This window comes from Dipodomys merriami, unplaced genomic scaffold (genome assembly GCF_024711535.1).
Source record: "Dipodomys merriami isolate MVZ:Mamm:240054 unplaced genomic scaffold, mDipMer1.0.p SCAF_25, whole genome shotgun sequence".
In the NCBI taxonomy this organism is placed as follows: domain Eukaryota; kingdom Metazoa; phylum Chordata; class Mammalia; order Rodentia; family Heteromyidae; genus Dipodomys; species Dipodomys merriami.
In genome coordinates, this window is record NW_027203937.1 from 22,421,900 (window position 1) to 22,439,524 (window position 17,625).

Below are 17,625 nucleotides of genomic sequence, written 5' to 3' on the forward strand. Positions count from 1 at the left end.
TAAGAAAACATTTTCCTCCCAATCTGTCTCTTCAGAGTCCCGTTGGTGTCATTATTCCTGAGGATGTAGATGTGGGGTTCAACCTGGGGATAACCACCATGTAGAACACAGATATCACCTTTTGTGGTCAGTGGAGTAGCTGGATTTGGGCCACATATAAATAAATGTAACTGGCCCATAGGACAGAGTGACCACAGTGGGTGGGAGGTGCAAGTGGAGAAGACTTTCTGGCATCCTCAGTGAAGCACAACTTCAGGATGGTGATAAGGATGTAGATGTAGGAGATGGCTATGACAGATACAGTGGAAACATGAAAAACTAGAAGAAAATGAAGGAGTAATTGTGAGGATACTGACATCGACAGAAGAGCTCAACTAAAGGAGAAAAATCACAAGAGAAATGATTGATTCTACTTGGCCCACAGAAAACTAAAGGAAAAAAAGAAATGGTGGGGCTGGGAAGGTGGCTCAGTGGTAGAATGCTTTACCATGCACGTATGAGGCCCTGGGTTTGATTCCTCAGCACTACATAAACAGAAAAAGCCGGAAATGGCGCCATGGCTCAAGTGGAAGAGCACTAGCTTTGAGCTGAACAGCTAAGGGACAGCACCCAGGCCCAGAGTTCAAGTCCTAGGACACACATACACACAGACACACACACACACACACACACACACACACACACACACACACACACACACAGGAAATTGTAAAGGATGAAGCCATAAAACATCCACCTATGAAAGCTACTATAATTAACAGCACACAAATTGTGTAGACATTTTGGTTAAATACAGTGGTTAGTTGCAGATGGCTATAAAGCCATCAGAGTCCATGGCAGCTAAAATAAAGCCTTCAAAAAGCCCAAAGAAACAAGTTGAACCATGCTGGAAGCCACATGCAAGGTAGACGATTGTTTTTCTTTCCACCAAGATGTTAACCAGCATGTTCAGTGTTCCAGAAGTTGAAAAGATCATGAAGCAAAAGCCAAATTGCTCAGAAAAAACTACATGGGCTGGTCGAGCTGAGTGGAGATGCTGATGAGAAGGATTGTGCAGAGACTGCCAGATACAGTCACCCACTAGATGCACAGGATGATGATGAAGAAGATAGCTCAAAGGACTGGGTCATATGTTAAGACCAATAGAATGAACTCTGTTACTTCAGTGTGGTTCCCATCCACCAGGGAATCCATCTGACAATGGAGCTACTGCCAAGATAAATCTGGGATGAACAGATTGCATTAAATGATTATAAATGCAATTATTTCATTTTCATTAATACATATCGACAATCATCATAAACATATTCGTGTACCAGTATGCATTTACATGGAATGGTGATTCTGTCTATAAATTTAAACTATAAATTTAAAACCAGACCCCAAAATTTTATCCTATGCTATCTCTTTTCCTTTGTATTTATATTTTCTTTTTTAATAAGATTTTTTATTGCGAAAATACCATACAGAGGGGTTACAATTACATGAGCAAGGTAATGAGTACATTTCTTATCAAGCATTGTTACCTCCTCCTTTGTTTCCCCTTCCCATCCCCCCGTACTCCTGCCAAAGTTGTAAAGTTCATTTTTCCACATAACGTCTTGTATATCTCATTGTTGTAATGCATCCACCTGTATCCCTATTTAAACAATTTGTGTTTTTTCCTTCCCCTCCACAAATTATGCCAACATCAAATACAGTGAAAACAGGGGTTATAACATGGGGGAATGACTTAAAATGCAACAAAGAAATCATCTTATAAATATGTTAGAAACAATAGCAAGAAAGAAAAGTCATTTGAGTCCTTATCTTGGGGCTCATTTGAGTCCTTATCTTGGGGCTCATTTCACCTAACATCAACTTATCAGACCTTTTCTGCTTGTCTCAGACATATACTAGTTATTGCAAAAAAGGGAAACCATGGGACCTATGTTTCTTTGGGCCTGGCTTACTTCACTTAATATATTTTTTTTCCAAGTCTTTCCATTTGCTAACAAATGGGACAATGTCATTTTTTCTGATGGAGGCATAGAATTCCATTGTGTATATATGCCACATTTTCTTGATCCATTATCTACTGAATGGCATCTTAACTCTATATAATATATAGCTTTAAGGAAAATTAAAAAGTCAAAATAGTTGATCATAACCCCAAGGAGACCTGACTGTACTGAAAGAAAAAAAAGTAGAAAAGCTGTTAAAAAGAAGGCTCAAATAGCTGCTCATATATATTGGCATGCTTCTTGAATGATAAGTATGCAGCTAAGAATTATACACATATTGAATTATGTGTACATATAGACACATACATAAATGTATACATTACATGTTCCAAAAATGATATATTGTACATCATGCAGAACTGAATTAAGCAGAGTCTGGAGAAGAATATGGAACTTGCTCATGATTACATAGCAAGTGGTAAGTCACAAATATGAAGCCCAAAATCTGATTTCTGTTCCTTATATAACTATTTAATAATGAAAATTAAATTATAGAAACCACAAAATCTAATACACCCAGAAAACAGATTTGTTTAATATTCTTAATTCTACATGTTACAGGGTCACAGGAATGTTTTACATTTCAGGATAAAATTGTTTTAAGTAAAAAGAGAGAATAAATGTAGTTATTATACCCAATGTCCATTAGGTAAAAATTAAGTTACATAGCTTGAGGGTAAAACTAGAAAGGGAAAAACTAAGAGAGAATGATGGAAAGGGTAACATTGGTGAAGATGCACTCTACTCAGAACCTGATTCTTGGAATTGAAAACTGGTTGTACAACTGCTTGATAATAAAATAAAAAGTAAAAGTAAAAAGTAACAATTATTTCTCAAACTTAACCAGAAAGAAACAAAATTAGGGAGAGAATGAGAGTTATAAGTAACCAGTATATTAGACAGTAAATTTAAATTTAAAATTTAAAATAAATTAAAATTTAAAGTAAATTTTATGAGATTAATTATATTAGATACAAATAAAATTTAGCCAGGTTCTAGTGCTCATGCCTCTAATCCTAACTACTCAGGAGACTGAGATCTGAGGATCATATTTCAAAGCCAGCAGGCAGGAAAGGCCATGCATGAGACTCTTATCTCCAATAAACTACCAGAAAACCAGAAGTGGCACTGTGTCTCAACTGGCAAAGCGCTAGTCTTGAGCTGAAGTGCTGAGGGGCAGTGCTTAGGCCCAGAGTTCAAGACCCATAACCAATCCAAAACAATAAAAATAATATTTTTAATTTTTAAAATATTTAAAACTTAAATTTTATTTCATATTTTATACATTTGAAAGAGAAAATAGTGCTTTAGTAAGCTTATTAATGCTATATAAATACTGTTATAGTAATATGAATGAAATACTAATGCAATCAATTTCAAAAAGCCCTCTATGATCTTCTCAAATTAAAATAAGTTGAATTGGAATACCATGTAAAGTTCAAGTTCAAGGATCAAAACAACTTAAGTTCAAGTTCAAGGATCAAAACAACTTAAGATCTCTATTATTCTTCCAGAAGGAACAAAATTAATGCCTAAAAACTGAGTATGACTTAATATAATTAAATGTTTGGGTTTTTTTTCTTTTCATGCAATTGTTTCTAACATATTTATAAGATGATTTCTATGTTGCTTTGTATGTCCCTCCCCCATGGTATAACCCATGCTTTCACTGTATTTGATGTTGGTATAATTTGTGAAGGGGAAAGGGAAAAAACAAATCATTTAACTAGGGATACAGGTGGACCCATTGCAACAATGAGATGTACAAGTCGTTATGTAGAAAAATGAACTTTACAACTTTGGGGGAATTATCGGGTGGGGCAAGGAAGGGAGAAGGGGAAGGCATGGGAAGGGGAAACAAAGAGGAGGCAACAATGCTTGATAAGAAATGTACTCGTTATCTTGCCCATGTAATTGTAACTCCTCTGTATGGTATTCTCACAATAAAAAAAACTGTGTATGAAAATATTAATCAGAAAATGTTAGGGTGACTTCCAGAAGAGTAAAATGTCAGATTGCTCTCTTGAATACTTCTCAATTATTAAGGAGGCCATATACTCTCGATTTCAATGTCAGCAAAAGCCAAATTGCTCAAGAAAAAAGTAAACGCAATGGTGAAGCTGAGTAGACACTTTGATAAGAGGACTGCTCAGAGATTGCCAGGTACTGGCTCCAGGTAGATGCATAAGAAAATGATGAAGATGACTAGAAGAATTCAGTCCTGTGTTAAACCCAACACAATGAGCTTTGTCACTGCAGTGAGGTTCTCATCCACCAGTGAGTCCATGAGACAATGGAACTGCTGCCAAGATAAATCTGGGATGACAAAATGACATGAAACAGGAAGTAACACTGTGATTCAAGTGGTAGTAGAGGGCTTGCCTTGAGCTGAAGACCTCAGGGACAGTGCCTGCCTAGGCCCAGAGTTCAATCCCCATGACTCACAGAAAGGAAAAGAAAAACAAGGATTACATGAAAGAATTCTAAATGTAATGATTTTATTTTCACTAACACATAAGGAATGTCATCATAAACATATACAAGAACCTGTACACAATTAAATAGAGTAATTCCACTGTAATTTTTTTAATTCTTTATTATGAAAATACTGTATAGAGGAGTTACAATTACATGGGCAATATAATGAGTACATTTCTTATCAAGCATTGTTGCTTCCTCCTTTGTTTCCCCTTCCCATCCCTTCCCATATTCCGTGCCCCCCCTCCACTGTAATTTTAAAACTAGTTTTAGCAAAACTGTCCCAGTTTCAAAAGTCCTATTTCATTGTTATACACAGCTACACTTCTGCCCTTCTTCAGTTAGCACCTGGTGGCAGCATCCACAGCGCCCCTCCTCATAACTTCTTAATGATTCTGCTTCTTCTGTGAGAGAATAAGCACCATACAAAGACATTACTACAAATCCTAGGAAAGTACTTTTTTCAACTCCATTTAAACAAATGTGAAAACAAGTGTGTTTGTACATGTCTGTGTGTGTGTGTGTGTGTGTGTGTGTGTGTGTGTGTGTGTGTGTGTGTGTTACTTTCTCCAAAGTTTTCTGATTTATTTTCAGGTCTTTGTTCAAGTACTTCTTATTTTCATGAAGTCATTGGCAGTGTTCTTTCTTTTATTATTTTTTTAATTTTATTTTATTGTAAAGATGCTGTACATAGGGGTTATGTTTACATAAGTAAGGTAATTACATTTTTTTTTAAAAATTTAATTAAGTTTTTTATCGTGAAAATACTGTACAAAGGGGTCACAGTTACATGAGCAAGGTAATGAGTACATTTCTTATCCAGCATTGTTGCCTCCTTTGTTTTTTCCCCTACCATCCCAGTACATTTCTTTTTTTTTGACTGAGTTTTCATTTTATTTTGCTTTATAGTACTTGTGCTTCCCAGTACATTTCTTGTTGAGCATTTTTACCCCCTCCTTTGTTTTTTCTTATACCTTTTTACCCAAACAATTTGAGTTGTCTCTTTTTGTTTTACTCAGTCTAGCTAAAGGCTTAAAATTTTTGTTGACAATCTTAAAGAAACAGCTTTAGATTTCACTGATTTTTCTCTACTGAAGTTTTCACTTTTTTGCCAACTTTAATAGCTAGCATTCTTCTACAAAATGGAAACAACTCATGTTGCCATTTATAGAAAAATGGCCATACACCCTGACATATTAGAATATAGCAGCAAGAAAGGGCAAGAACACCACTGAGACACAATAACATGAATGAGTTTCATAAGCATGTTGACTGAGAGTAGGATTACCTTAAATAAAAAATGACATACTGGCCAGGCACCCGTGGCTCACACCTGTAACCCTAGGTACTAAAGACACTGAGATCTGAGAATCACAATTCAAAACAGGCTGGGACAAGAAAGTCTATGAGACTTTTATCTTCAACTACCTACCAAACAAAACCAGAAATACAACTGTGACTCTAAGTGGTAGAGAGCTAGCCTTGAGCAAAAATGCTCAGGAATCTGAGCCCTGGCCCTGAGTTCAAGCCCCATGACTAGCACCAGAAAAAGGATGTATTATATTATCTCAATAGTATGAAATTTTTAACTAAACAATAGTGAAAAATACTAGAATAGTAGATGCTTCTGTAGAGCAGGACCAGAGAACTGGGTGGATGGTGATAATATTCTGTGTCATAATAGGTGCTAGAATTATACAGCCTTATGCAGTTTTCAGTAGCTAATAATGGAACATTTTGCTTTATATAAGCTGTACCCAAAAGATGGTAAAAGTCATGGATTTAGAACAATATTAAAAGTCATGTTCAGCACACACAAGTATTATTACATATTGGATAATGTTAATAATATGAAAGCAATAAATAGCACAAAGAATAGTTTTACTGTCTTAGTTAATTTAAGATGTTCAACCGCCCACTGAGAAGGACTTCTATTATCAAGCGTTGACATCTAAGGAAATAGAAGCAGAGAAACATTAAATAATCTGCCATAGATCATATAAATGGTAAGGGGATGAGCTTGGATTCCAATCCTGTCTGTGAATACACACACTTTCACCTCTAATCACAATGCTAAAACTCATTTATTACTACCACTATGACCTACAACTACTACTCCTGCCTTTATTATCATGACTATTCAGTCCTACTTGCATGCTGGCTCTGATCTGAAAGAGAAGCTGCCTTTTCTTTTTACAATCATAAGCAAATTCATTTTTAAGCTTATGGGAAGAATTAACTGCATTGGATCTGAAAGTTGTTTATATGAAACTAAATTTTGGGCTTGGCTTAGTTGGCTCAGAATAGATAGCTTAATGAGTCTTAAGGGACCAACGCAACATTTGCTTGTAGTCAGATTAGGCCCTGGATTTCACGTCTACACCATTGGGAACTGAAGATAAAGGGCAGAAATAAAAACAAAGACCTAGAAGATGTGTAGGCAAGACACCATCTCTGCCCATCCTTGCTTCCACAGTAAAGGCAGTACATCTGCAAGTCATGCCATAACCTTAGATAATGGACATTGGAGTCACTGGAGATGGCGTTAATTCTTAATCTTCTATCTGCACTCATGTCTTGGCAACCATAGGGAATTGGTTCCATGGGGGATCACAGACTAGTCTCCCATGGATACCAAACTATGTGGCTACCCAAGTCCTTTACATAAACTGTATGTCACCTACACCCAACACTTCTATATATATCATATCTAGATTACCCATAGTACTTAATACAATGTAGATGTTATATAACTACTTACTGTACTCTGGTTTAGGAAATAGTAAGGAATGGTCCACATAAATTCAAGTCAGTACAAATGTGATGTTTTCCAAATATTTCAGGGTGGAATGCAGCTAAGTGGTAGAGTTTTTGACAAGCATACATGAGGCTTTGATTTCAATCCTCCCTACTCCTCTCCACCCCCCAAAATAAATTTATAATTGGTTGTAACCATGGCTATGAAACCACAAATATAGAAAACTAACTATAATAGTCTAAAAGGAATCACAACTTTCAAGAAGTACACTTTTTTCCTTCATAGAAGGCTGAAACTATCTGGCTCTTTTGCATTTTTTTCAAAAATGGTATTTTAAAACAATTTTATAATATCTGCCAAGTACTGTATGGTGACTACTGTTTGAATATACACTTGCCCCACCAGTGTAAAGGGCCATTTTGTCGGGTTTAATCCAGAAATCAACAACAAACTTGAAATTAATCTCTGAGTTTCATCACATCCTGAGCAAGTGTGAGGAATCAGAAATGGTAGAGATGCAGGGTTCAATCAAATAGAATCTGACTTATAAACAGTGAATAGAATAGCATGAATGACTAAAGGTGACATTTTAAACCTCACATAAAAAGTGACCTTTGGAGATGGGAGGGCAGGGATAGTAAGGGGAAACAAAGGAGGAGGCAGCAATGCTTGATTTTAAAAAATGGACTCATTAACTTGCTCATGTAATTGTAACCCCTCTGTATGGTATTTTCACAATTTAAAAAAGGGACTTTTGATTGGGCACTGGAAGCTTATGCCTGTAATCTCAGCTACTCAGAAAGCTGAGCTCTGAAGGTCACTATACTATAAAACTACCTTGCTTTATAGTAAAGTTCTCAAGCCGCAAACTAAATGCATCAGGACATCAGCTACTCCAGAGCAACCATAATAATTCAGAGAAGCAAAGAAATGGTGGGACAAATGTAGAGGTGGTAACTCACTAGACACTATGTTGAAAATGAACTATACAACTTGTGGGTGGGGACAGGAGGGAAAACCTGGGAGAAAAAAATGTACTCTTTAACTGTAACCCCTCTGTACATCGCATATATAATAACAATTTTTAAAATATATTAAAAAATAATCATTCTGAGCAACTTTCATCAAATTTCTGTAGGTTCCTGGTTGGCTACAACGAAGTACCCCTAGTCTTAATTTATACCTCTTGCACCACACTGAATAATTAGCATTACCAAGCTTCTTATAATCTAGAAAATATTTCAAAGAGGATCTCCAGTTAAATGTGTGAAAATTAACTCTCATGACATTGCAAATGCTTAAAAACACCCTCCCCTTCTTAAAGCATCTCATTGATAGCACCCTTCAACTAAGAGACTCCCAGTTTTTCTGAGAAATAGGACATAGTATAACTGGCTTAGAAATCCCAAGGCCAGTCTTCCTCCATAGACCTAAGTGTCAGTTTCTCCCCCTCTTTTTCACCTCCTGGCACTCATCCAAACAAGATCCACATTGTCATCTGGTTTCTTCAAGCCCAGATTTTAGAAGACCTAACTACATTTCTCCACCAGATATTCAACCTCAAGTATTGGCTCGTTATGGACTAAAAATTTCCACAGAAAAATCAATTCTTGCTTAAAAATACATCGAAAACTATTTGAACTGGGACTAGGCAGTGAAATGATAGTGATGAATTGTGACGCCCTGGACAGTCATTCAGCTAACTCTTTGACAAAGTCCTCTACTCCAGCTGCTTTTACTTACTACCCAAGATAGGCATAGGGACTCCAAAAACAAAAATCCCACTGTTTATTGCTATGGTAACCTGGCTGAGATTAAATCGTGTATTTGAAAAAGCACTGACTTTTTTTTTCTGTTGATTGTGGGGCTTGAATTCATGGCTGGAGTGCTGTCTCTCAGCTGCTTTTGCTCAAAGTTAGTGCTCTCCCATTGAGCCACAGCACCATTTCCAGATTTTTTGCTCTGGTGGTTTATCGGAGATAACAGACTCATGAACTCTCCTGCTCCAGCTGTCTTTGAACCAATTTTTCTCAGATCTCAACCTTCTGCATAGCTAGGATTACAGGCATGAACCACCAGTGTCCAGCTTAAGCACAGACTTCTTAAGTTAGTCAATCAAACTCACCCTTTGCTCTTCACTATGCATAGCCTAGAAATTCTCCACCATAACTAGCATGGAAAGCTATGGACTTGCCTGTTACAAGTTACTTAAAATGGAAGACTTACTGAGAAGGTACTAAAATCAGGAATTAGGTCTGAACCTAATCAGGCTTTTTTCCAGTTCCCCCGTCTTTGGTATGAATTGAGGATGCTAGGAAATGCTTAGGAAAGACAATAATGTGCTTTCTACTTCCAGGAAACTCTGTTTTGCCTTGAATCTCAAGGCTGAGGATAAAATTCTTTGTGTTCCAAGGGTTATGCTAAATTACTGTGGTTTCAACCTAGAAGACCTTGTCTTGATCCTTTTACCATAGTAGCCAGGAGGGGAAAAATATAGATGCATTGATAAACTGACTCTGGCCCCACCAGGAATCATTGATTGGCCTAATTTCCATCCAGGAATGGATGGGGAAGAGAAAAAGACAAGGAAAGAAGCCTAAGGGTCCCTTTGAATATTTAGCTATTGACCTAGGTTTATATATGATATTCTTCTTTAATCTCATGTAATAGAAGATACACAACAATAGAAAAATTGAAGACTACTTTTTTCTGAAATCCCATTAGGATAAATATACTAGATAAGATGATCCATTCTTTTCACTCAAAAATATCTACTAGGTGCACCTTAATCTAATCTTTGTATAATCCTCTCTATCCCCCACTATAAAATATTCACAGGACCCTCACCACAGGTTGTAACTTCAAGGTCACCTGTTGCAGGTGTCCAGGTAAGGGCAAGAGGGCCGTATCTCATCATCACACCATAAACTTCTGGACTTGGAGTCATCGGGCACCAAAGCACCACAGCCTGAGTCATCATCTGCTTCCAGGATGATGCAGGCATTTTAATTCCCAAGAGTGATGAAAAATCAAAGATAAAGTATCTCACAGAAGCCCTGTTCCCTAGGGATCTAGGAAGCTCTGGAAAACAAGACATCACAGACTCATTATACCTCAGCCTTATAAACAGTTACAGGTTTGTGGGTGTGGAATCCAGAAACAAAGCCTTTCAGTCTGACATGAAGAGGCTGACTTGTCAGACTGGAAATACCCTCATTGGATGCTTCCAGGGTATTGGGAATCCTGACTAACTATCTGATACATGCTGGGTAAGTTGTATTTACTTCGAAGGCTGTCACAGCACCAAGTCACAGGCAGCTAAGAAAAAGTGCCAGTTCTGAGCTGTAAAGAGGAAAGAGTGCTTTGTTTCTGTTACTTGGAAAAATTGGAAATTTTTGTCAATGTCCTATCCCATAAATAAACCATAGTAAGAACATGAGGAACTCCCAAAATCTCTGAAATCAACAATACTTTGGAGGACAGAAACTTTCCTAGGACTATAAAATAGCTAGGTAAAGCTTTTCAAAGTAATTCATGTGTCAGTTCCTCTACAGAAATTAAATATGTTTCTTGTGAAGCCCTGGTAGCTCATCTCTGTAATCCTAGCTAGTCAGGAGGCTGAAACCTAGAGACTCCTAGTTCAAAGTCAACCTAGGGAAGAAAGTGTGGGAGATCCCAATACCAATTAAGAAGCAAAAGGCTAGGCTGGAAGCCTGGCTCAAATGGTAGAGCAAGCAAGGCAAGCCAGTCTGAAGCTCTGAGTTCAAGCCCTGATAAGACCAGAAAAAAAGGAGAAATATTCTTTCTCAGGTTGGTTGAGTTTTTCATACATAATAAATAATGTAAGGAACAAAACACATTCTGGAATTCTCAAATGTTGACTATATTGGTTCAATAAAAAGTAAATCGTGCCTGAACAAATTGAGAAGTATTATCAAATACATGCCTCAAGTTATCTCATGGGAATCTAACAGTAAAAAAAATAATGAAGTAAATAAGTACTAAGAAGTCACAAATGGGAAGAGTCGAATTTAGACAGAATGCCCTAGTATTAGCTTACTTAGTTTTATATCCTGACATTACTTTGTGAATTTAGCAAATTACTGGAATTTTTAATCCCAACTTCTTTACTTCGTGTTCATTACTGAACATTTCTATGTCTATTTCTTCATTTGTAAAGTGGAAAAAATAACACTATATTAAATAAATTTAAAGTCAATATTTACTATTAGAGTCAGATGCCAATGGTTCATATCCATAATCATAGCTATTTAGGTGACTGGGATCCAAAGAATTTTAAGTCATCCCAGAACAAAAAAAGTCTACAAGACCCATTCTCCAAAATAACCAGCAAAGAACTGGGCTTGAGGGGTGGTTCAAGTGACAGAGCACAAGTAAAGTGAGAGAGAAAAAGAGAGGTAGGGAAGAGGAGAGAGAAAGAATTTGTTGCTTTGTTTCTCCTGGAATTTATCATTAGGTCTAGTTGTATTCTGAGCTAATAGACTAAACACATACATTGTTGATAAACTCAAATTTAGAGATTAATTCAAGACTAATTCAAAAGATGGCTTGGTGAATGCAGGATAATGTTTCACATAATAATAAATCAATATTTAGCTAATGATATGTACATTTTTAAATCTTCTAATTAAAACTCATTAACCACGTCTTAGAAATGTCACAGGCAAGTATGAAGTCACATCAGTAACAGCTAACAGTAAAATCTTTGGTCATGTAAAAGCCATTAAGTAAAGAAAGCCTGCACACTTGGCTTTGGGCTCCTCCAGACATACTAAACCTTCCATGTCAATTTCAGATGGGAACTGACATAACTTAAATGGCAGCAGGGACACTTGACTAATTCTAGACATGAATTGAAAAGATTTTGCTACCTGTAGCTAGCATCGAACAATAAACATTTCACAGCATTATGTTACTGAGTAAGATTATTTAAATACACTGTCTGAGGATCTCAAACTTTGGTTTGATTTTCAGATATAATTGAGAGAAGCATGACCATGACAAAACAGCATCAGTCAGGAATTGTATTTGAAGGGCTCCTTCCTATTCCCTAATAGAAGCCAGCCTGAAAATACCTTGGAGCACCTTTTGTCCCCTGCTAACTATTCTTGTCTGCCCTTAAAGGAACAACTTCCCTGAAGTCCTATCCTAGATCCCTTACTTTCACCTATTTTCCTGTCCTTGGGTTATCTCTCTTTCCCACGCTCCATCCCCAATCAGGCTCATCAGTTCCAGCTGCAGAATGGCCTCTGCCATCCTTTCACACTGCTTCAACACTCTGCCCTCTTAATTCACTTCTAGCCTAGACTTTCTGTTTCTACTAAAATCACTGCCTTGTAGCAATGAGGTTAGACAACTACACTGTGAGAATTGATTTTCTTTTTTCTCACAATTATCTTCTACTTTTAATTCTATGATATTTAATCTTGATACATGTACATAAACGTGTGTGTGTGTGTGTGTGTGTGTGTGTGTGTGTGTGTGTGTGTGTGTGTGTGTGTTAGAATGTGTCAGCTTGACAGGTGCTGGTGGCTCACACCTTTAATCCTAGCTACTAAAGGGACTAAGATTTGACAATCATGGTTCAAAGCCAGCTTTGGCAAACAAATGCAGGAGACTCTTAGCCCCAATTAACCAGCAGAAAGATAGAAGTGGGGGATATGACAAGTGGCAGAGCACCAGCCTTGAATGAAAAAGCCAAGCAGATCACAAAGCCCTGAGGTCAAACCTCACCACCAGCCCAACAAAAAAGTATCTGCTCTCCCTATGAAAGAGATACCAAAAATTTGAGCTAAACTATCCATTCTCACATCATCATTATTCTGATGCCCAGACTTGAAAATTGAGAATTTTAGTCAATTATAGTGATACCTATTTTATCTCTGTGTTCTCTCATGCCTATCTCCTTTTTCAATTCTACCATTATTTTCTCATTCAAATAGTGATATCTCTTACATGTAAAGTATTCCAGCTTCTCTCTCCCTCTCTCTCTCTTTTTATACGTTTTTATTGTAAAAATACTGTACAGAAGGGCTACAGTTACATGAACAAGGTAATGAGTACATTTCCTACCCAGTATTATTACCTCCTCCTTTTTTTCCTTTCCCTCTCCCCTTTTCTGTCCTTCTCCCTCTCCTTCTCTCTTCAATCCATCTCTTACATGTTGCTAGATTGGCTCCCTGAAACCAGAAGATTGGACAAATATTTTCATTACTTTATTGTTTTATGAGTCTCTGTCCACTGCTGAACTAGTTATTAAATCTCACAACACTCCACAATACGACTCGCTTCTAACCCCATCCACTTAGTCTCGCACTAATCTTGTCCACTTTCACTTGTATTTACCCAAGAGACTTCACAGTCTCTAAACATTCCCTGAGATATCCTGACTCAGTCTCTCTGACTAAACACACTCTCCTTTAATCTGTCCTTCACTTTAGAGGCTTTTCATTTTCCAACAGTCATCTCAGTTTATTTCCAAAGCTGCCTACTATCTACAGAATGCAAACCTTGCTCCTTAAAAATGGGATATTAGACCCTCAGTTAGCTAGCCTTAATGGGCAATATTAACCTTAATCCAAACACACAGAACTCCTGCCTGGTCCCACAATTTGTGTGTGTGTGTGTGTGTGTGTGTGTGTGTGTGTTTGTGTGTGTGTGTGTGTGTGTGTCTGTCTGTCTGTGTGTCTGTGTCTGTCTGTGTGTCTGTGTGTCTGTGTGTGTCTGTGTCTGCACACATGTGCATGTGCACCAATTCCAGGGCCTGAATTTCAGAGCCTCAAGCACTTGCTTGCCTTTCCCTTGTGGCTGGCACTCTACAACAGAGCCACACCTCCACTTCCCAGTTGGTTTGGAGGGTTTTGTTTTGTTTTGGTCGGTTGGTTGGTTGGTTAGTTGGTTTTTGCTTTTGTTTGTTTGTTTTTCCTAGCTAATTATAAGTAAGAGTCTCTCAGATTTGCAAGCCCAGGCTAGCTTTCAACTATGATTCTCAGTTCTCAGACTCTTGATTAGCTAGAATGATAGGATTATATGTGTGAGTCACAGGGGCCCAACGTGGCTCCTTACTTTAAATCTATTAAGTAGGACACTTCCTACCGTGTGGATGAGGAGTCTATGAGGCCAAAGGGATATACCCACCCACACTGGCCACACTAACTAATACTTCTTGACAGCTTTCCAGGTAATGGGACTCTAAAATTCTTTACTCAAAAGACTCCCAGCTTACTCCCAGAGTCTATAGGAGCCTTGTAAGCCTCCCAGTTAACCCTGAAAAGAGTAAGCCACACTACTGATATTTTCATACTTAGGGCTTAAAGGTTGCCAAGAGTTGACTGCAAAGTATGAGCAGAGCGTGTACTTGCCAGCTGGCATGTCCCAGCCTATGCACGTGCTAGGCTGGAGACACGTCTCCTCACACCCCTGCATTCCAGCACAAAACTCACAGAATCCCACAAACAGTGTTTTGTCAAGGCATTATAAAGCTTAGAAGGAACAATAGGATATAGTTTATTACTTTGCTGTATTGGTCTGTAACTTTCAAATATCTCCAAATCTATGAATATATCAGCCTATATTTGTTATTCTTGCCATGGACACTGTGAAAGTCAAAGACAGACTGTCCTGAGAAACCTGCTCTTAAATACACCACACCTTTGCAGTTTGTCAATGTCTATATGTTTCTTTTTTCTGGTCCTAGGGCTTGAGATCTGAGCCTGGGTACTGTCACTGAACTTCTTCAAAAGGATAACACTCTACCACTTGAGCTACAGTGACACTTCTGGCTTGTTTTTTTAGTAGTTTATTGGAGACAGATTTTCCTGCCTAGGCTGGCTTCAAACTGCAATCCTCAGATCTCAGCATCCTGAGTAGCTAGGATTACAGGTGTGAGCCACGGGGGCCCAGCTAACCTATATGATTAAAGAAGAGAAAGGAATGAGAAAAATAATGTAAAATGAGAAAGGAAATTCCCATCTTCTTTATATAATATGAATATGCATTTGAAAAACCCAAGAAAATCAACTAAAAATGATTTTTAAGTGATAGGAAATGATTGTAAAGAACATATTATAAAATTAACTTACAAAACTTAATAGCATTCCTACATGTACATAATACTTAAATGGTTCACAAAATGAAATAGTTTGATTTAAAATAGTGACAAAAGGGCTGGGAAGGTGGCTCAGTGGTAGAGCGCTTGCCTTGCATGCTCGAGGCCCTGGGTTCGATTCCTCAGCACCACATAAGCAAAAAGAAAAAAGCCGGAAGTGGCGCTGTGGCTCATAGTGGTAGAGCGCTAGCCTTGAGCTGAAGAGCTGAGGGACAGCGCCCAGGCCCAGAGTTCAGGCCCCACGACCGGACCCAAAAAAAAAAAAAAAAAAAATAGTGACAAAAGACCAAAAGTCCTATAAATCAAATAAGTAAACAAGACAAATAAATATGTAGGGCTGATATCTGCAAATTTTAAAGAAACCAATATATAGACAAGAAAATTCTATTATAAAGATATGTTATCCCCACCTTAGCATATTAGTTCAATAGCATTCCAGTTATACACAGGATTGTTTTTCTTTAATAACTTCTTAAAATAATGATGAAAGTTTTCACCAGAAAAAATTATGCATGTGAGGATAACAGAAAAATTGTAACCAGATATTAAAATGAATTGTACAGCTACTATATTTAAATGTCTGTCCATGGTTCAGGAAAGCATTGCAAAAATATCAGAAATTGGCCCAAGTATCTTAAGGATGCTTTGGTATACCATACAGCTTGAGTTCAAAAATCAGCAAAATTAGCAGTCAAAATGATATTGCCAGTAAATTATGTTAGGATATCTGGCTAGCTATTGAAGAAATAAAAGAAGCTGATTACCTCATTCTTTATATCAAAGTTAAACTCCAAGTAAATCAAAGCCTGTAATGTAAAAATGAAATCCAGTAAATGTCTAGAGTGAATTTAAATAATATTAAATAGAGAAATGTTTATCCAACCATGATACAAAGATGAGACTTCAAAAAGGAAAAGATTTGACATCAAACCATTTGAAACTTTCTGTGTAACACAAGGAAAGAGATGTCATGTAAGCTTTCAAGAATAAATGAAAACCCATTTAAATGATTGTAATATGCATATCAAAGAGCTGATTTAATTTGTCACTCTCAAAAGACAAAAATTAATATGCACATTTTGACCTGAATTCTCCTTGCAACAGTTACCCTCTTATCTGCAAATATGCATATGGATGTTAACATTTAAATGTCCATTAAGAGAGAATTCAGTTAAAGATGACACAGTTTTTAAAAGAATGCTATAGGTTTATACAAGTTGCTTTATGTATAAAGATAACAAGATGCAGAGCTGCATGCATGATCTTGTTCATATAGGGGGAGAAAAGAATGCATTTGCCTATGTGCATGTCCATATTTGTTTTTACCTAGCATTTTAAGGATATGGAAGAAACTGATGACATTGGACATCCTTAAGCAATTATATTGGGGGCGGTTAGGAGAAGATTGGAGTTTCCTTTCTTGTTTAATATCCCTCTGTGCTGTTTGAAAATGTTACCAAGTGATTGTATTACATTATAACTGAAAGTATCCAGCTTACTACTGAGGGTTATTCAGTGTCACCTGTTTAAAGACTGATGACCTTCCACTCATACAGACACCACCCTGCCAGCAGGCAAGTTAAATTAGTGCAGTGCTCTTTCCCAACATTGTCCACATTAAATTGCAACTAGCTATTTACATATATGTCTTTCCTCCCAGCCTGTGAGCTCACTAAAGGAGGATCAAATTTATTCATCTTTGTATCGCTTTCATTTAGTGCTTCCATGTTAGCATGTAACACATTGAGGATGGACAATATATTTTGATAAGTGAAGAAGGATCGAGGACTGTTTCTACCATCCACATTCAGTTTCTCCCAGCCTAGGTCTCAGAGCCCTGCATAAGTCCCTATTCATACTCAGGTTACTGCCCTTTGTAGAGTAATGTTGTGTGGGCTCTCCCATTAGACTCCATGAAAACAAAAATAGTATGGCACTCAATCTCTATCCCAGCACCAAGTGTGCAATTTCGCCTGAGGGGGAGCCCAAAAGTACGTATTTATTGAAGTGAAGTGAAAATGCTTCCACTAGTACATGAAAATATGGCCTGTCCTAGGAAAATAACAATCTGATTCCACAAAGAAAAGTGCTTAGATTTTTTTTAATCTACTTAAACAGAATAAAGGCTAAGGGATACTGACAACCTTCAAGTATTAGGAATGTAAGGCCAAATAAAGACATTGAGGGTTTGTTCTTTTTAAGTATCTGATCATTTTTAAGCCATCTTCCTTTCTTTTACAACAGGTAAGCATACAAAA

At 37.3% G+C, this 17,625-nt stretch overlaps 1 pseudogene; it reads right to left on the reverse strand.

Annotated features, from left to right (window-relative positions):
- Nucleotides 1-31: 31 nt before the first annotated feature.
- LOC138836642 (olfactory receptor 5P76-like) lies at nt 32-835 on the reverse strand (annotated as a pseudogene).
- Nucleotides 836-17,625: the final 16,790 nt, after the last annotated feature.